The sequence below is a fragment of the Meriones unguiculatus genome, chromosome 18 (genome assembly GCF_030254825.1).
Source record: "Meriones unguiculatus strain TT.TT164.6M chromosome 18, Bangor_MerUng_6.1, whole genome shotgun sequence".
Classification (NCBI taxonomy): Eukaryota; Metazoa; Chordata; class Mammalia; order Rodentia; family Muridae; genus Meriones; species Meriones unguiculatus.
Window position 1 is genome coordinate 18,373,576 of NC_083365.1, and position 5,638 is coordinate 18,379,213.

The window sequence follows — 5,638 nt, forward strand, 5'->3', positions numbered from 1 at the left end:
CTAAGAAGGACTATTTTAATAATGGCACAATTGTCCTTTCTGTATAGCAAAGTCAACTCCTTAGGCAAACATAGCATGCTCTCATCCCAGTCACATAAATAAGAGCACTGTGGTTTCTTTTCATCAGTGCTAAGGGAGCCACTGTGATTTGAGTCCTTTGTGAGGTTCATAGACTCATCCACTGTTTTTTTGTAAGAGCACTGAAAGGGGAATGTGGCTTACTGGTTCAATCCTTACCTATGCTTCGGGAAACTTTGTGTTACATGTCCAATACCACACAAGAACAAAATTAAATCAGTCAAAAATCAAACCAAACCAAAACAAAACAAAAACCCACCACCTCTATGCAGTTGCCTATAGGAGAAATAACTGGAGAGTCTGACTATTCAGATATAATTCTTCATAGAGATTCAGTCAACACCATCATCTTATAAAACAAAAACTATCATATATTAATGTCATCAACTTGGATCCCATATTGTGAATTTAAATGCTCTTAGACAAGGCTTATCCTCTACTTTATGCTACTTAGTCCCCTATTTAATTACACAGAAATTGAGCTATCAGGCAACTTCTGCGTTATTTCCCTTTTTTTTTTCCATTTAATCCTCAATAGCAAAAAAAAAAAAAAAAAAAAAATAGAACTTTATCTAATTTCCAATTCTGTACAGAGTTGTCACCCTTATCTTCCATACCACATTCAAAATCTCTAACTCTTCCATCTTCATGACTGTTTGGTTATTCTAAGCCTGAGAGTATATTATGTTAAGTTTGATATGGACACACACAATATATATGACCACATGTATATATAGGATCACCCGCCATGCCATGACCATGCCATCACTATGCCATGACACCTCCAATTCCTGACCTTTGTTACAGAGCTTCATTCTTCATTCCTGCTGAGTTTACTATTGGCTGAAACCAATGGAAGTTTCTGTTTGAATCGACTATCCTTAATTTTACTAACATAAATAGTGCTCTCTACAATTGCACTATTCTTTGCTCTATCCTTCTATTTCAAGCTTGGAAATTGTTCCCAGTTAGCCTTTATTGGTGTGATAAAACATCATGACCCAGTAACTTGGAGGAAAGGGTTTCTTTGGCTTACATGCCTCAATCATAATCCATCATTGAGTGCTTGCTTCATCAGCACATATACTATACTTGGAACAATACAGAGAAGATACGCATGGGCCCTGCACAAGGATAACATGCAAATTCATGAAGAGTTTGGTATTTTTGACAAACTTTGGGCAGCGTGCAGGGAGTCTTATGGAAGAGTGGGGGAATAGAAGGACCAGGAAGGGACAGGAGTGATACAAAGAGACCAGCAAAGGCAGGGGCCCAGGGGACCCTGCAGAGAATGATGCACCAATCAAAGACCATGAATGGAGAGGATATTAACCTCCTGTTCAGATGTAGCCCATAGGGAGCTCAGTCTCCATGTAGGTTCCCTAGTAAGGGGAGCAGAAGCAGTCTCTGACATGGATGCCATTGCTTGCTCTTTGATCTTGTCCCCCAGGCGGGGAGGCCTTGCCAGGTCACAGTGGAAGAGGATACAGGCAGTCTTGATGAGACTTGATAGGCTGAGGTCAGATGGTAGGGGAGGAGGACTCCCCCCTTTCTGTGGACAAGGGGAGGTGATAGAGAGAGAGAGTGGGTCCTGGAGGATATGAGGGAGGTGGCTACAATCGAGATGTAAAGTGAATAAATTAAATTGAAAAATTATAATCCATCACTAAGCGGCATCATGGAAGGAACCAGGAGACAGACGGGAACTGAAGCAAAGACCATAGAAGACTACTGCTTACTGGCTTGCTCCACATGGCTTGCTCAGCCTGCTTTTTCACACAAAGCAGCCTACCTGCACAGGAGTGGTACCACCCACAGTGGGCTTAGCTCTCCCACCTCAATCATTAATTAAGAAAATGCCCTTACAGTTTTGCCTATAGGTCGGTTTGATGGAAGAGACACTTTCTCAATCGATATTCCCTCTTCTCGGGTATCCCTTGTTTGTATCACATTGACAAAACAAAACAAAAGCAAAAAACAACAGGCACAGAATCACCAGTAAGGCTAGTAGCAGCTTTCTGACTTCAACCAACCAAAGATACCACTCGCTGTGCCCGATCTGTACAGTTAAGGAAAGGGTGTACATAGCTCTCATTAGCTGGTATTAGTTGACACGAGTCTTACCAGATTATTCTTTACTCTGGGATAGTTAGTCCAACTAGTCACTCACTGAGCCAACATCCAGTGATTTCATTTTCTCTTATGAAACTTACTGGGGACTAACTTAGTTATAGACAACTCTAAGAAACTCAACAATACCAAAAACATACCATCCTAGTATGCTCCCCTGGGTGGCTTGAATAAAAATGGCCACATGGACTCTTATATTTGAATATTTGTTTCCCAGTAGGTTGGTTATTTACTAAAAATTAGGAGGTATGATCTTATTGGAGGAGATATGCCAAAGAGCACTGAGGTTTCAAAAGCCCAGTATGCCTCACATTTTCTCTCACTTTTGTTTTCAATCTCTGCCGGTGGCTTATGAATCAGATGTATGTGGGCTCTTGGCTACTCCTACCTGCCTGCCTACCTGGCATCATGCATTATCCCATATGATGGCCATGATCAGCCTCAGGAAACTGTAATCCAGATCCCAATCAAACATTTCCTTTTATATTCAACCTTGGTTGTGGTGTCTCTTCACGGAAATGTAACAATAACTAAGGCACTCCCTTTTACCCTGTTCCTGCCCACCCATGATCAAAGTCAGATCAATTTACATTTTATGTAAATTTTTACAGATGGAATTACAGTATGTTTTTCCTTATCTGCCTTCATCACTTAAAATAAAGATGTCCATTGTATCACTAAAATACCCTGGTTCTGCTGCTGAATTGTTCTCCACTGTACGGGTACACAATTCGCCTTTCCATTCACTTCATGTATATTTAAGTTTTTGCCAACACTCAGCTAATGAAAATTAATATTTTATGAATTCTAAAATATGTCTTTGATATATGTTTCATGTAAAAGTTGTTTTTATTTCCTCAGATGAGGGGATAAAATTAAAGCTGTTCCCAATGCTTTTTACCTCTTTCTGAATTCCCACAGACTGGTTCAACTTAGCTGTTCTGGCTTAAACTCCTCTCCAAGCTGACTGATCAAACTGGCTTCTCTTAATTTCTGACTGAATTGTTCTTCCTGGTTTCAACCTAATTCTGGATGTATGTTTTATTCTTCTGACTCCATCCCATTCCCTGGCTTGTTCTGACTTCACCTTTGTCTAGATTGTTCTATCTGTAACCTGTCCCTGTAAAACTGTCTGAGTAAGAAACTCTTGGTAAGAAAATAAATAAATAGATAGATAGATAGATAGATAAATAAATAAGTAAATAAAAAAATTATTTTAAAGAATTTCTCTGCACTGCTCTTAAGTAGCATCTCTTTCCTGACCTGTTCTTGTATGATTTGGGCATATCTTATCTTTGACCCATTCTGTCAAATCTTTCCCTGATTTGTTACTTCGTCTGCCCCTCAATTAGTCATCACTTGCAAACATTGTTGCTTCCTTCTACAAATTACTCTTACCTTCATTGTTTGGTGTATACTAAAAGCATGTCTATATTCTAGACTGTAATCCAGTTTGGGGGTCATAATGTAATCCAAAGTTTTCCGCATTCCAGCCAGACCATATAGACCTTCATGAAAAAAATCAAAGCTCACTGCAGTTCTAATTCAGATTCTCCTAGGTTTTTAAATTTCATTGTTGTGGAGGGGTCATATATGTACAACAGTGCACATGTAAGTGCCAGAGAACAAGTTCATGAAACCACTTCTCTCTTTCCACCTTCATGTTGGTTCTGTGGTCACACTCAGCTCATCAGGCTTGCGCAGCAACCACTATTACCTAAGTTATTTCTCCAGATACTCCATGGCTCTTTATGTAGTTTGTTTAGATATCAGTTGACTATTTCCTTCTGAGAAATTTATTCAATTATTTTCTTATTTTAAAATATCAGGTCATTTTTCTTATTATTTTGAGTTGCAAGAATTTGTTCTAAATTTTGGATCCAGTAGAAATATTTTCTTCTATTTCTTACAAAATTAGATGAATACTTGAATAAATTGTGAGATATTAAAGTGAATCTTAAAAGTCAAAAGCTCTGAATATTAATGTTTCTATTTAACTATATATCACTTTTATTTTGATCAGTAATGTAGGACTACTATACAGTGAAAAAAATAAGGTAATTATCTTAAGTTTCAAAATCAAGAACCAAGGATCAAGCAGGCAGAATACTTGTGAGATTTGTTCAATCATGACTCACTACAAATACTTGAAGAGTTTTGATGACAATGAAAATTGATGAAATATAAACTAATAGGAGCTTAAATTGTCATAACATGAATTAAATGAAATGGTGTCACTTATTTTATGTATGAATGCTCTATCTGTGTGTACATCTCCATAACAGAAGAGGGCATCAGATTCCAGTATAAATGATTGTGAGCCACCATGTTGTTGCTGGGACTTGAACTTAGGGCCTCTGGAAGAGCATACAGTACTCTTATCCACAGAGTCATTATGGATTTCCATGTTCCTACCAACAACATGTCTGATGTTGATGTTGATCTGACATGCTGGCTAAAGAAACCTGCCAATTATGACGGCATCAAGGAGGTGGTAAGCAGGCATCCAAGGGCATCCAGGACACACTGAGGACCGGGTTGTCTCTTGCGACTTTAACAGCGACTCTTCCACCTTTAATGCTGCTGCCCTCAATGATGACTTTGCCAAGCTCATTTCCTGGTAAAACAATGAATACAGCTACAACAACATAGCAGTGAACATGATACATTTGTGTTATCGTTTTATCTGTTGATGGATGGAAAGACTCATTACATGCCTTAGGTATTGTGAATAGTGCAAAAACCATTGGTGCGCAAGAATCCGTATAATATATATAAGTAATATACCCAGAAATGGTTACAGCTGTTTCCTATGGTTCTAGTTTCTGGTTTTTGAATAACTACTGTATTAATTTCTATAATAGCCAGAATAATTTACATTGCAACAGCAATGTGTAAATTTTCCCCTTTTCCTGGCATTATCCCCAACATTTGTTGTTATTCTTTTCTTAATTAAAACCATCCTGATTAGGTGAGATAGAATCTTAATTAATTTTAACTTGTGTTTCTCTGATGCCTTAAGATTGAATAGTTTTGCTAATTGACAATCTATACTTTATCTTTGAGAACTCTCTACTTATTTTACTGGAGCCTACTTACTGATTTGATTTTTTTATGTTTTTTACATATTCTACATATCAATCCTTTTTGTGTTGATGTCACTACAAAGGTATGGCTGTGTAAACCAAAGTCTAAACCTACTGAAAGGGTGTCATGTTTTCTGAGGAATAACTATAGATAAACTTAACATGTTGCCACCCATCCCTGATCTCCGACCACCCAGTATGAGCCTTAAACATCTACTGTACATGGAAAACTTTATATATAAGATTATAACAAATATTACATTAGATTATTAACAAATGGTGGTAACCAGTCTTTCTGTGAGAGAGTATTCAAGAAGTAGGATGCAAACAGGGTAATGTGGGTG

The 5,638-nt window shown here is 37.8% G+C and overlaps 1 non-coding gene across 1 annotated transcript; it reads left to right on the plus strand.

Moving 5' to 3' along the window:
* Positions 1-1,140: 1,140 nt before the first annotated feature.
* On the plus strand, positions 1,141-1,247 carry LOC132649115 (U6 spliceosomal RNA). Its single transcript, XR_009587549.1, has one exon. It is a non-coding gene; the product is annotated as a U6 spliceosomal RNA (small nuclear RNA).
* The last annotated feature ends 4,391 nt before the right edge of the window (positions 1,248-5,638 follow it).